The 15,116-nt window shown below is 32.6% G+C and overlaps 1 protein-coding gene across 7 annotated transcripts in view; it reads right to left on the reverse strand.

Annotated features, from left to right (window-relative positions):
- The window catches only part of Arhgap32 (Rho GTPase activating protein 32), a 297,323-nt gene that overhangs the window by 177,500 nt on the left and 104,707 nt on the right, over positions 1-15,116 (reverse strand). The window lies entirely within an intron of this gene.

Raw genomic sequence — 15,116 nt, forward strand, 5'->3', positions numbered from 1 at the left:
TACACTGTGTATAATATAGATATATACCAAGTAAATGAACTGGAAAGAGAAATTATTTAAGAATAATTGCTATTCTAATTTACATTTCTATTCTATTCTAAGTATTTTAAAATTAATTTTAGTCATGTTAAAGAGTTTCCTACAAATATACAAAACAATTCATAATGCACAAATGTCATCTTTCATTAACCATTTTTATACTAGCTAAATATTCATTGTAAATGTTAGATTATTTATGTCTTTATTTTTCTGACAATCATCTTTGTAGATATTTCCTACATTGGAATAATTAAATCTATTTCCTTGTTTTTATAGAATAATAATGTATGCTAGATTTGAGATTTGCTTTAATTCACAGCTATATCTAAAGGGCAAACAATTCTTGCGTACAGTATGGCAAATTTATTTCAAAAAATATCAAATAATCTAATTGATTTAACACAATCCTGTACTAGTCACTTTAAACATAAGAGAAAAGGTCTACCTGATGAGATAATGGAATATTTTATACTAGAGAAGATTTTGCTATATTATATACATATATTGAACAACAAACCTAATTTTGACGTATTCAAAAAGCTAAATAAGGGGCTGAGGATGTGGCTCAAGCGGTAGCGCGCTCGCCTGGCATGCGTGCGGCCCGGGTTCGATCCTCAGCACCACATGCCAACAAAGATGTTGTGTCCGCCGAGAACTAAAAAATAAATGTTAAAAATTCTCTCTCTCTCTCTCTCTCTCTCTCTCTCCTCTATCACTCTCTCTTTAAAAAAAAAAAAAAAAAAAAAAAAAAAAAAAAAAAAAAAAAGCTAAATAAATTTTCTGAATGACTACCTTAACAACACACCATTCCCACTGCAGGAAGGTATACCTAAAAAATATGTTCAATTTCAAAACGCTATTTATAAATCTATAAAAAAATTTCCATAACAAGGACCTAATTTAAAACCAAATGGACTTGGGCTCAAAACTCAACTATGCCATTTATAAATACTATAGTCTCAGTAACTTAAATTTAGTCTTAGTTTGAAAATCTCCAACAGGAAAAATAACAACTTAGTAAGGTTAAGATATGGGTAAGAAACAACACATATAATAAAAGTGTCATATGGCACAACAGAGGTCCTCAATAAATGACAGTCATGATCATCATCAACATGACTAAAACCATAAAATCTTTTCAATATTGTAGTTATATAAAAACTTAGAAATATCTAATCTATAAGTCTTTGGCTTTTTAAAATACTAATTTCTACAATTTACAAGAGAATAGTAATCTAGTAAATAAAAGGAAACAAATCCCAATTAAGTTAAAATGTTTTGATTATTTAAATACTTTAATAATTGTGAAGGAGACAAACAATTACAACAAAAAGCTCATCTTCTACCCATACTGCATTAATACAAAGGTTACAAAGTACAGTAGTGTCCCTTATTTGCATGGGTTCCAAGACCCCAATGGATGGATGTCTGAAACTGAGAGTACCAAAACCCACATATACTATGTTTTTTCTATGCATACATACCTGTGATAAAGTTTAATTTATAAATTAGGCATAGTGAGAGATTAACAACAACTTACTATAGATCTTAGTAACTTCAAGGTGTGATTTGTTTCTATACACCTTTTCACTTAAAGGAAGTCTATTACAGTTTTTCTCTGGCATATCCAAATTTCCTGCATCATTACTCTTGTGCTCTAAGGCCATTATTAAATAAAATAAGGGCTACTTGAACATACGCACTCCTATAACACAGTGTCAATTTCATAACCCTAAGAGCAAGATGGCCAGAGATTTCATTGTACTTCTCAGAACTACACACAATTTAAAGCTTTCAAATTATTTCTGGAATTTTCCGCGTAATATTTCAGACCCAGGCTGACCACAAGTAACTGAAAACATCACAACTGTATCAGTAAGTTCTCTGAATATCCAACTGAAATTGTTTTTTGTTTTTAACTTTCAATTCAATAAGCAAAAATTAAAAGCAGAACTTCTGGTATTCAGGTTTGAAAAGTATATAATGTTTATTATTGATTTAGAAAATTACTTTCAATAAATACATAATTTCAGTATTTCTTCCATTAGATCACAGATCAACTATGCTCAATTATTACATTCAAAAATTATGTCATAGGTTGGGAATATAACTCAGTTGGTAGAGTGCTTGCCTTTCATGCACAAGGTCCTGGGTTCAATCCCCAGCACCGCAAAAAAAAAAAAAAAAATTCATGTCATAAAATATTTAAGAAAAATACTATGACAGTGTAAATAGATTGCCTTAACATAATTTTTAACCTCTGCTCTACAGTGTATTTAGTATCAGTAAATGAAAAAAATTAGAAAACACTATAAAGAATGTGATTTCCTTTTTAAGAAAAACAGCAGTCTTATTTATTTATTTGTTTTTTAAGGTGTCAATAGACGTTTCCTTTTATTTATTTGTATGTGGTCCTGAGATTTGAATCCAGTGCCTCACACATGCTAGGCAAGCACTCTACCACTGAGCCAGAACCCAGCCCAAGAAAAACAGTATTTTTAATATACATGTACATTTTTTAAAAGTTTGGGAAACTAAAAACAAAGATTATTGGATGATTTTTATTTCCTTCTTTAAAGTTATTTATGCTTTGAGGGCTGGTGTTATAGCTCAGTGGTAGAGCACTCACCCAGCATGTGTGCAGCACTGGGTTTGAATCTCAGCACAACATAAAAATAAATAAAAGGTATTTATAAAAAGTTAATTGCTTTTAAAAAAAACTTATTCATACTCTTCAATTTTGACATGAAAAAATGTATTAGCTGTTTAACAGCATGAAGATCCACTCTACTTTCGGCTCCTGAACAGCTGGAGGCTGTTTTTCCATCCAATAGAAGTCAATAACAAATGTTTATTGAAAACATGTATATTTCAGTCACATATACTGAAAAATTAAAGTTGTTTGACAAAAAAAAAAAAAATAGGTCCCAGAAACAGGGACTGTAAGTTCAAAAATAATGGCAATGTGCATTTTAAAGAAGACAATATTCTTATACAGACCAAAGTAAATTCTTTTAAAAAGTAAAAACAAACATAAATTACTAAGAAACTCTCTAAATAGATTTTTTTTCATGTCAGAATCTTAGAATAATTAAATAAATTTATGTCAGGACTAAAGAATTCAATTCCTTTTCTAAATATTTTCCATTCCAACCTATAAAGAATCAAATTCTAAGAAACAAATCATATTAATAAGTTCAATGCTCACAGTATCTACTTGAGTGCAGAGACTATATCTACTTACTGTCCAATTCAGTAAGTTCACAAAATTTATCCCAGAAATACTTTAACACTCAAGAGTACAAGGTACTATTGTGCAAGGAGAAAAAAGAACATGACATCAGCATTACCATATTCTTCCAAATAAAATTATAAAGCCCACAGAGAACAACTCATATATCTACCTAGCCAGGGGTACACAGAACAAGAACATTGTATTAACTTCAGAATACCACTGGCAGACCCAATAAATAACCAAAAAAAATTTGTCTTATCAGATATATTAGAATTGAGATCTATGCCAGGCACAGTGAACACATGCCTGTAATCCAGCAACTTGGGAAGCTGAGGAAGAAGGAACTGCGAATTTGAGGTCAGCCTAGGCAATTGAGTGAGACACTATCTCAAGATAAAATTTAAAAGGCTGGGAATGTAGCTCAGCTGTAGAGTGCCCTGGGTTCAATCCCCCAAACCAAAAATAAAATAAAGTTTTTGATATATCTTAGAAAATCCTTCTCACTATCTGAGCAACTGTCTGCTCTGTCTGAGACTATTCATTTTTACATCAATCTACAGATAAAGCAAATCAAAATAATACAATTGTTAGTAAAATCTGAAACAAGTTACAATTTTCTAGCAATGAGTTTAAGGTTACTAAAAGACATCATTTAAATAGTGATTAAGTAAAAATAACAAAAACACTAGTAAAGCATTAATATATAAACCTCAACAGAATCAATCACCTTTTTGAATGCCCATTGGATAACAAAACAGTATTTCTTTTTTTTTTTTTTTTTTTTTTAAAAAAAAGAGAGAGTGAAAGAGGAGAGAGAGTGAGAGAGAGAGAGAATTTTTAATATTTATTTTTTAGTTCTCGGCGGACACAACATCTTTGTTGGTATGTGGTGCTGAGGATCGAACCCGGGCCGCACGCATGCCAGGCGAGCGCGCTACCGCTTGAGCCACATCCCCAGCCCCACAAAACAGTATTTCTATCTGAAAGGAAATCTACAGGACCAAAGGAAGTAAGACACAATTAATTAATATATTATTATAGAAAATTAGGGACAACTTATGTCACAAATTATTTACTCAAAGCTTTTGTAAGGATAATGAAGGTTGAATATTCTTGAACATGATGTTGAGAATAATATTTTTTGAGGTATAAGTTTTATTGAAAATGCTATAATCAGAGGAAGAAGGCTTCATTGCTTTCAGAAATTTAGGGCCCTTGAAAATAATGGTCATGGCAAAAACTGAACTGTACATATGGTACTCCTGTTCACTGCTGCAATTGGACCTCCTCCCAATGCTACTACAGTGAGAAATGTTCATGTAAACAATAATAATCAGGGGAGAAAAAGACATAAAAACAGCATACTACAGGGACACAACCACATCAATGTTTACAGCAGCACAATTCACAATAGCTAAACTGTGGAACCAACCTAGATGCCCTTCAGTAGATGAATGGATTAAAAAAAATGTGGCATATATACACAATGGAATATTACTCAGCAATAAAAGAGAATGAGATCATGGCATTTGCAGGTAAATGGATGGAGTTGGGGAAGACAATGTTAAGTGAAGTTAACAAATCCCAGGGAACCAAATGCCTTTGATGTAGGGAGGCTGATTCATAGTGGGATAGGAAGAGAGCATGAGAGTAGTGGAAGAACGCTAGATATGGCAGAGGGGTTAAAGGGGAAGGGAAGGGACATGGGGATAGAAATGATGGTGGAATGTGATGATCACTATTATACAAAGTGCATGTATGAAGACACAAATTGGTGTGAATGTGCTTTGTATACAACCAGAGCTATGAAAAATTGTGCTCTGTATATGTAATGACAGTTGTGATGTATTTTGCTGTCATATATAAATTTTAAAAATTAAAAATTAAATAATAATAATAAGGGGAGAAAGCAAATTATCTAAGCTGACCCACTTCGGCTAGGGAGAGGTCAGGGAGGGTCAAGATGAAAAACTGGCAGAATTTAGGCTGCATGCTTTAAAAAGTTCAGGGTATTGCATAAAATTTATTAGAGTTTTCCTACCCAAGTAGCTGAAGAAATACCAATAAATCAAATCTTTTCAGCCTACTGTTTTATCTACCAGCATCCTTCCATGGATAGTTCACTCTCCTGTAAGTTGATTTGAGATATAAACATTTTAGCAATCTCTTTTTAGCTTATTCTGCCTGTTCCTCTGAAATCACCCAGAGAGGGTGGCAGGTTTAAAGATGGACATCAACAAAGACACTGGTTACTTGAATTATTAAAGAACAATTAACTACTTATAAAAGTACTGTTTTCTTAAATCACAATCATCCCATCCTTAAGTATCACAAACTAAAATCATTATACTTCTAAACATTAATTTTCTCTGCTTTAAAAATATAAGTATACTGCTTCTGTTTGTATCAATAATTCTTCAATTTTATTTTCATAAAAAGGAGAACTAAGTTCCTATCTGCTCATTTATTTTTTGAAACAGAGAGGCACTTCTCCCATTTTCCTTCTTTGGGAAATTTGAATTTTATCAACTGCAAAAATACTAATAAGGTGCCTCATTGAATTAAATAAAAAGGAAGAAGTTATTAAAGACAGTTCTCCAAAAAGACAGATTTGTATTTATATTTAATGATAATAAGTCAAGAACTGAATATCTGCCTATTTCTTCTGAGTCTGATAGAACCAGACATCAATATTTTTATATATGGTACTTTTCATTTGATGTTTCCAAAATGAAAAATAAATGCAAAGTACCTTTTCTGATTGCTCAAATTGTACTTGCAAGGAAATATTTTGTTTTTATTTGTCAATTCAAATCTTTAAGTTTTGTCATGATTCCTTTGTGGTAAGAAAAACATGTTTTAAAAGGGATCTAAGGGGTTGGTGTTGTGGCTGAGTAATACAGCACTCACCTAGCACATGCAAGGTGCTGGGTTTGATCCTCAGTACCACATAAAAATTAATTAATTAATTAATTAATTGAAGTTATTGTCTCCAACTCAACTAAAGAAATATGTCTTAAAAAAGGAACTAATATTGTTTAGTGATACTGTTTCACTATTACATATGATATTCAAATTATGACTTATGTAGCAACTGAAAACAATAGTATTACTCTTGAATGTTCATGGTTTCCATCCCAATCTAAAAAAAAAATGCTAGATTTTTTAAGAGAATTTTTAATATTTATATTTTAGTTTTAGGCAGACACAACATCTTTGTTTGTATGTGGTGCTAAGGATCGAACCCGGGCCACACACATGCCAGGCGAGCGCGCTACCGCTTGAACCACATCCCCAGCCCAAAATGCTAGTTTTTTAATGTAATGAATTTGAACTCATGATTTAAATTTCTATGTGCCACATACTACCTGCATCAACGTGGGAAATTTATTTAAGATTTCTTTAGTTTAATTTTCTTAATAATCATATCTCCCATATAGTTCAAGTGATTAAATGAAAAAATAAATACACATAAAGCACCTACCTAAAACACAATCTGTAAAAAGTGTGTGATAAAAAACAGAACCTACATAAAGCACAGTGACACACATCTGAAATTCCAGCTACTCACATGGTTGAGACAGGAGGATTACAAGTTCAAGGCCTGTCTCAATATAAAAAAGGTTGAGGATGTACACTCAGAGGTAGGACACTTATCTAGCATGTGCAAGTCCTTTAGTTCAATCCCTAGGGTCAAAGGGTTGGGGGGAGTGTATAATAAAAGAAAGATACTTCATGGATCTACTAAAAAATATGTCAAGATCATTGTATTGTCTTGAACAATAAAAAAAAGAATTGTAATGCAATAAATAAATAAATAAATAAATTTTTTAACTCCTTTATAAAAGGAATAAAAATCCTCATTTATTTAACTCAATACTTTATATTTATCTTTTCAGGTATGTGCTAAATATTCTGATGTTTTCCTTCATAGCAATGACTACACTCCTTAAAACTTAGTATGTATTCAAATACCATTTAATTGAAATATTTTAAGTTTTATTTATGGAATTTTCAACAACATACAAAAGTACAAAAAACAGAATTACAAACCAACAGGTGTCCATTATCTGGCTTTAAAAATTAACAATGGCAAATCTCATGTCTACTTCCATTCTGCCATCTTGCTGGATTTTATAAGCAAATCACAGATATGTTACCCTTAAAATAATTCAGCATGTATCTGTAAAAAAATAAACTCTTTTTAAACATAACTAAAATAACATCTTGCACTAACTCTTTTTCTTTTCTTTGGGGGTGTGGGGTGCCGAGGATTGAACTCAGGGGTACTCAACCACATATCCTCAGCCCTATTTTGTATTTTATTTAGAGACAGGGTCTCACTGAATTGCTCAGCACCTTGCTATTGCTGAGGTTGGCTTTGAACTCATGATCCTCCTGCCTCAATCTCCCAAGACGCTGGGTTACAGGCATGCACCACCATGCCAGGCTTATACTAACTCTTAAATGCTAGAGATTAAATGACTAGTAGGAATTAAGAGGCCAGAGAAAGATTTAACATAACAGGATACATATCTAAGAATACATGGATTTGTGATATAAAGTAGAGGAATAAAAATTAAAAACCTTCATGAGCCTAGAAGTTCAACATTTGGGACCCAAGTAACATAGTTTTGCTAAGGAGAACTAGTCCTTTTCTTGTTCCCCACTCCAAGAAAATTGTTATTATTTGACCCACGCTTTAGAAAATACCACAAAGTTACAATGGCAACAGATTCTGAAAGTATCAGAATATTAGATGCAAAATTCTATTTATTATGAAATATGTGAATGTTGTTAGTATTCACAAACTAACAATCAGTTCTTCAGTGAGCAAAGAAAAAGACAATTCATGGACTAGTCTGACTGCCTTCTAAACACCAGGCAATGATCACCATCAAACATTCTGTTGTTTTTGAATATTAAATATAGGCAGGTACGATGGTGCAAGCGTGTTATCTTGGTGGCTTAGGAGTCTGAAGCAGGAAGATCACAAGTGCAAAGTGAGATTCAGCAACTTAGTGAGACCCCGTCTCAAAATATTTTTTAAAAAGGACTGGGGATGTGGTTCAGTGGTTAAGTGCCTGGGTTTAATCCTGGGTACCCCCACCACCAAAAAATCAAATATGAACTATAAAATACAAACTATATACCAGAATAATAAAAATATCACCTTAAACTAGTATAGCAGCCTATTATTTTTAAAGTACTCTCCCATTTGAAAACAAATGACAAGTGACAAAAAAGAAACAAAACCAAGAGAAGGGTGGGAATTTTGCATCTAAAACAGATTTCAGGGAACTAAATTTTTAAGAAAACAAGAAGCATTCAGAATTGAATTTACTATAATCCTACAATAACTACAGTATAACATTAAAGAGCTTAATAATAAAACAGGTACAAACCATTCCAAGAAATAAGTATGCTACAATAAAAGTGTGTTGCCATACGTACTATGTTGTATGTTGTCAAAGGAAGAAACTAAGACAATTTCCTCAAAAAAATGGCTTTAGAACAGAGACTCTCAGTCTTTTTATCTTCCTGCCCCAAAAGAGTTTAAGGATATGAATACTCTGATTAGTAACAATAACTCTAAACCTACTTACAGATTTATTTTGACTAACAATTTTTATAAAGCAAATTATCTTTGAGAGTATCAAGCTTGTTGAATATTCAAACCTCAAGATGAAAATTAATTAGAACTTAAGTCAGTTCAACTCAGCAGCACAAAAGAAGGTTAAGACTAGAGAAGATGGGACAGGATGACTTGGAGTCTTTGTCAGCTAAGAGCAATATGAATGCATAAAAAAGGAAGTAGAATTGAGAAGAAAAGGAAGTAAGACACTAAATATACCCAGACATTCTTTGTTGTAGAAGCCTGGACAGGGCCTGAATTCTTAGGTCAGAAATGGGTTAGAAAGCTGTAAACAAAAAAATATACAAAGGTCAAAACTATAGGTTTTCAAAACTGAAATACTGATTCTATTTGTGGTTTACAAATCTCATGAAAGAAAAAATAAAGCTATAAAAAGTTCTGGGGAAAAATAAAGCAACAGAAGAAATGGCAAAGAAAAATAAGAATAATTTTTCTTCTCCAATAGCAACTTCTAAAAGTATAAAACTGAAAACTACAAATCAATTTATTAAATGAAGACAATTAAATTTAATCAAAATGTACTTTTTAGAAAATGACACACCATCTATAAACTGAAAAGTTTTTATATAATTCTTTGAAAATTCACAAATGAAACAAACATAAATCATTAACCAGAATGTCTAGAATATAAGTAAGGATACCAATATTCTTTCCCAAACATTCTGGAAATTACACCAAGGTGACTGGATGCTCAACTGCTCAGATCTCATTTGTGAGTCAATATGGAGGTATTTCTTATGCTATTACTGAAATTTTTGCTAGATTATATTTCCAAAATTAGATCACTGCAATCAGGTTTAATAGCATATGCCTTTAGTCCCGGCTATGCAGGCAACTTAGGTAGGGGAATCTCTTGAGTCCAAGTGTTGAAGGTCATCACAGTGAGACCCCATCTCAAATTTAAAAAAAAAAAAATTAAATGGAACATTTCCCTGATTATCTGATGCATATGACAGACAGTGACCACCTACCACTGAAAACAATGAAGGGCCAAAGAAACATTTGTGTCAGAGAACTCAAGAACTTTAAACAATGGAACTAAACACAGTTAACATGGTGATTTCATAGATTCCCATATTTTCAGTTAGAAGAAACTTTGGAAAACATCTATTCTGAAGTCAACAAGAAAACTAAATCCTACAAATTCATATATTCTTCTTTCTATCTTAACATTCTACAGTAAATTTTCAATCAAAATTCATTTTGATTATGGAATCCACAAGAACCCAGGATGTGATAAGGGAACAACACTGTTCCTGTATTACATAAGAGGAAACTGATGCTTGATCACGGTTACACAATTAACAACTGATATTTACCTCTCAGGTTACTTGTGAAGAAACACCTAATCTATCTCCTTCACTGAGAAAATTTCAAATTATTTGCCAATCCAAAGCATTCTTCTTTCTACTTTCCTACATACTTTCAAAAATACTGTTTTCAAATACTTTCAAAATATTTTCAAAAATACAAAAGAAGCGAGTATAAAATTTGATTTCCCCCAAGGATACAGGTGGGGCTGGAGGTCTGACTCCAGGGACTATGTATTAACCCACTAAAATACTTCCCAAATTTATCCCTGAAGTATGATCTCTTCTGTGATGTGAATGAGTTCACACAAGGCCGATAAATAGGGGAATGATGTCTATAAAACTAAAATTGCACACCACAATCCTTCCTACATGTTAATGTGCTTTACAAAGTGTGTTTGTTTACACTTTAACAAAGTTCACTAACATAAACCAAATACTATACAATGCACATTCATGCTGCTTTGCTGCTTTTGAATGGTACTTCCTTGTTACTAAATCTTTTTTCCTTGTCTGTTATCACAGCCTCAATCCTTCATTACAACCCTTTCCATCAAGCAACCTTCACCTTTAAAGATAAAATTATACATCAAGTGTAATGTTTCTCTGCTTATTGGTAATGGTAATGTTGACATTTTTTTAACTACACCCTTATTAATACTCTATATGCAAAGCTACATAGATTTTAAGTGATTAGTACAACTATATTTTCTCAGACCTTTTGTTTTTAGTGAATAATTTATAAAGACACAAGATTATTCAGATGTGAATCAAATTATCACATTATACCAAGTGAATTTTTTGGAAAAAATTTTTTTAAAAACCTCAGTTTTAAAAATCCCAATGCACAAGCTGCTGTCCTTCCAACCCAAAGGTGGCTATAACCCCAAGCCCTCCATTCTGATTTTTCTCTCTTTCCTAACCCAAGGATTAGGATTTCCTTGGGATCTGGTTAGAGTCAGGGTTTCAGTGCCTCAGTTTAGGTATCAGAGTTCCTACCTTATAAGATTATTGTGAAAACTTTGATGAATTCATATATACAAAAACACTTGGAACATATCCTAATACTCAGTTCTTTCTATGTGTATTAATTTCTGCTTTGATTGTTATATTAAGTTTTCAGTTGCTGTTTTAACAAATCATTGAAAACTTAGTGGCTTGACACAACACAAGGGTTGCAGTTATGGCTTTGTTTGGGGTTGTGGCTCAGTGGTAAAGTACTCGCCTAGCACATGTGAAGCACTGGGTTTGATTCTCAGCACCACATAAAAATAAATAAATAAAATAGTTATTGTGTCCACCTACAACTAAAGAAAAATATTTTAAAAAATGCAACACAAACTTATCTCCACAGTCCTGGAGGTCAGAAAAATAAATCAACCTCACTGGGCTAGAGCTAAGGTGTAAATATGGCTGGCTGTTTTTATGGAGTGGAGAATCCATCTGTTTCCTTGCCTTTTTCAGTTTTTACAGGCCATTTTCATTCCTTGCCTCATGATCCCTCCCTCACATCACCCCAAACTCTTAATTTTAAAAAACACTTATCAATATTTGCTTTATATTCCTATGGCCAGTCAAATCTTTCTACCAAATAAAATGGCTACCATCAAAAATTCTGAGCATCTAGCACAACAGAAGTTACACATTCCCTTTTCATCTCAATGATGTCTACATACATCAAAAGTCAAAATGTTCCTCAGAATATATATAAGAGAAGTGCACAATCATATTAAGTAAGACTGATTCCTAAACTTGCTTTTATTCTCTGCAATGATAAATACACAGTAAATAAAATATTATTCCTAAATAATGAGTATTAAAATTATATAAATGGCCATTTTAAACTCATGTATCTCAGAAATGATCAACTCAAATATGGAAGGACTGTTCATTAGCCACATATGATTATTAGAGACTTCAATGAGTGGAAATAGTAACGTGACTATCAGCTATCCCCTCCAACTAGTTGCCTAATATATAAATAAAGCTCTCACTATGGGAAATGAGAGCAGATTTCTTGACGTTTGTAATATAGTACACATACAACAAATTCTATTTTCTTGGCACAAAGCTCTAGCAATCTGAAAGAAGTCAACTATTTTCTCTTGACTTTTTTACTTCGGAATCAAGACTTTTGAGGCAAATTATTCTCACTATATTTGCATTAATATAATTTACACCATTACTAACCAGACTGCTTAATTTTTTTTAATATTTATTTTTTAGTTTCAACAGACACAACATCTTTGTTTGTATGTGGTACTGAGGATCAAACCCGGGCCGCACACATGCCAGGCAAGCGCACTACCACTTGAGCCACATCCCTAGACCCCAGAATGCTTAATTTAACTCAATATAATTTACACTTATTTCTTTATTAACATTTGCTATATAAGTGACAAAAATCTACCACAGTTGCCAAATGTTATCACTACAACAGTCCATAATGATATAGTACAATTGGAATATGCTAGATGGCAATAAAAGTATGACACGCTTATTCAAACAAAATGCTGTAGGACACTTCATTGGTATCACATGTACATAAATAATGATGATCCAAAACCCCTAGATGGCAACAACAAAGTTTTAATTTGGGGGGCAAAATAATTGCTCAATTTATATTTATAAAGAAACAAACCTTATTTGATCTATAAAACATGATTAATTTGGACCTAAGTTTTAATTTACCTTTACCTAGTTGTTCACAAAAATATACATAGTGTCTTAATTTTTATTGCCCAAGCAATATATATATAACATTTAAAAATATATACTATATATAAAAACATATTTTTGACATTACATTTAAAATACAATATAGTATAATTAAAAATTCTGTTATGTTTTGGTGTTTGAAAAGTCACTTGGTCTTTCTACTGCTTGAAATTTAAATTATGTCAACTGAGACAGAGTAATCAAGAGATGTCCCTAGGACACTTATATGCTGTCGTGCTCAATGAGATTCACATTTCACTAAAAATGGACAAAAATCACTGCTTCTTCAGTTAAATCAGAAAAAAAAAAAAGTCCAATAGGTATTTAAACTGATACAAAGGATGTGGTTTTGCATAGCAGCTAAATTTTAATCTTTAATTTGTTAGAACAATGTGCCAAAGGCAAACGACATCATATAGTAATGAAATTCCCTGCATCTGGCAGCAGGTGCGGTCATAGTTAATGGAGAAAAGTGACTACGACAGTAATCCAAGGTGTCTTTACAGGGCCCTTAGAAGATACTGCAGGCCTCTCAACTGCATTAAATGAATTCTGCATTACTGAAATAGTGGACTAAAACTCCTAAAAATATTCCCCTTATCTTGAATTAAATTTCATGATATAGATAACATTCTTAACAGTATAACATTTTTATAATGTTACATAAGCTATTTAAAAATAGATTTATTTCAGAAAGACATTAATGCACTGTGGGAGCCAAAATGACAAATCTTAATTGACATTATAAGGCTGATGAATTGAAGCATCAAATAAGAACAGGAAACAAGAGGAAAGAATAGTCTACAGTTCTGTGAAGGGAAAATAGGTTAGTATGTTTTAAATGAGTTTTCAAATAAAAATTATAAAATGATGAAAAGTAAAAATATTTACCTTGTTACACACTTGTACCTCAAGAAGCAATTTTTAAAAGAGAATCATTATTCTCCCCAAATCCCTAACTTTAGTCTAAATGTTAGCTGCTAGGCAGGCACTTCTAGGGGGAAAAGAGACAGGGGAAAAACTACTGCCCCCTAAATGATTGCTAGCACTCTTCTGAGTTGTTCTGCCATTTCAGATAAGACCTCTGGAGAAATCCACAAGAAACCAGCCAAATCCCTGAGTCACTCTACTCACTCTTGTAGGTGACCTAGAGTGAACTTTGCTCATTAGAATCTCATTAGAATGCAAAATTCTCTACCCAGCAGGCATTCCCACCTGCCATTTTTTGAACATGCTGAGGAATATGCACCCACCTCTACTTGTGATAACAAGCCTACCCAATATGAATATGCATAAGTTGTCCCAATAAAATTCTCTTGCTTTCTTTGTTCAGGGAGATATGGATTTGGGAACTGATCCCCAATACTGCTCCTCTTACTTCTTATTGATATGTACAAGCAATAAACCTCTCCTCCTTTTTTTGGTGGTACTGGGGATTGCATCCAGGGCCTCCCACATTGCATCCTAAAGCTAGCCAAAGGCTTTACCACTGAGCTGTACCCTCAAACCTCTAAAAAACCTCTTCATTTCAATCTTTTATTCGTGGTTGCACTTCTTGGTTTCATACTCACCAAGGGGCAAATCCATAGTTTGGTTACATAACCCTGAGGGGGAAAAAAATCAGCCAAAAACAAACTAAGGAACATTCTGTAAAATAATTGTTCGGGACTAATCAAAATTGTCAAGGTCAACAAAACTAAGTAAAGCCTGAGAAACCACCCCAAGCAAGCAGAAACAGAATAGCTAAAAATAATGGTATCTGGATGAGATCTTAGAACAGAAAATCGAATAAACTAAAGAATTTCAAATGCAGGCTTTAGTTAACAGCAGTATATCAATACTGGTTCATGATATATGACAACTGTACCATACTGGTTAATGTAAATAGTCACCATATTAGTGGTTATTGTTGTAGTAAACTAATACACAATGTAAAGTAAGGATCACAGGATCTAGCTATGAACATATCGAGGAGCTGTTATTCAGTCTATCAATTGCTAATCATTTCCTCCTAGTCTCTTTAGATACTATATTTTGGTATTTTTTTCTCTCTCCTTGAGTTTGATGGGTAATTTATTTTTCAGTTATTTCTTGCTTATTAATGTACATATTTAATGCAAATAATATTTCTATACATATGGTTTAGCTAGGTTCCCAC

The sequence above is a fragment of the Ictidomys tridecemlineatus genome, chromosome 4 (assembly GCF_052094955.1).
Source record: "Ictidomys tridecemlineatus isolate mIctTri1 chromosome 4, mIctTri1.hap1, whole genome shotgun sequence".
Classification (NCBI taxonomy): Eukaryota; Metazoa; Chordata; class Mammalia; order Rodentia; family Sciuridae; genus Ictidomys; species Ictidomys tridecemlineatus.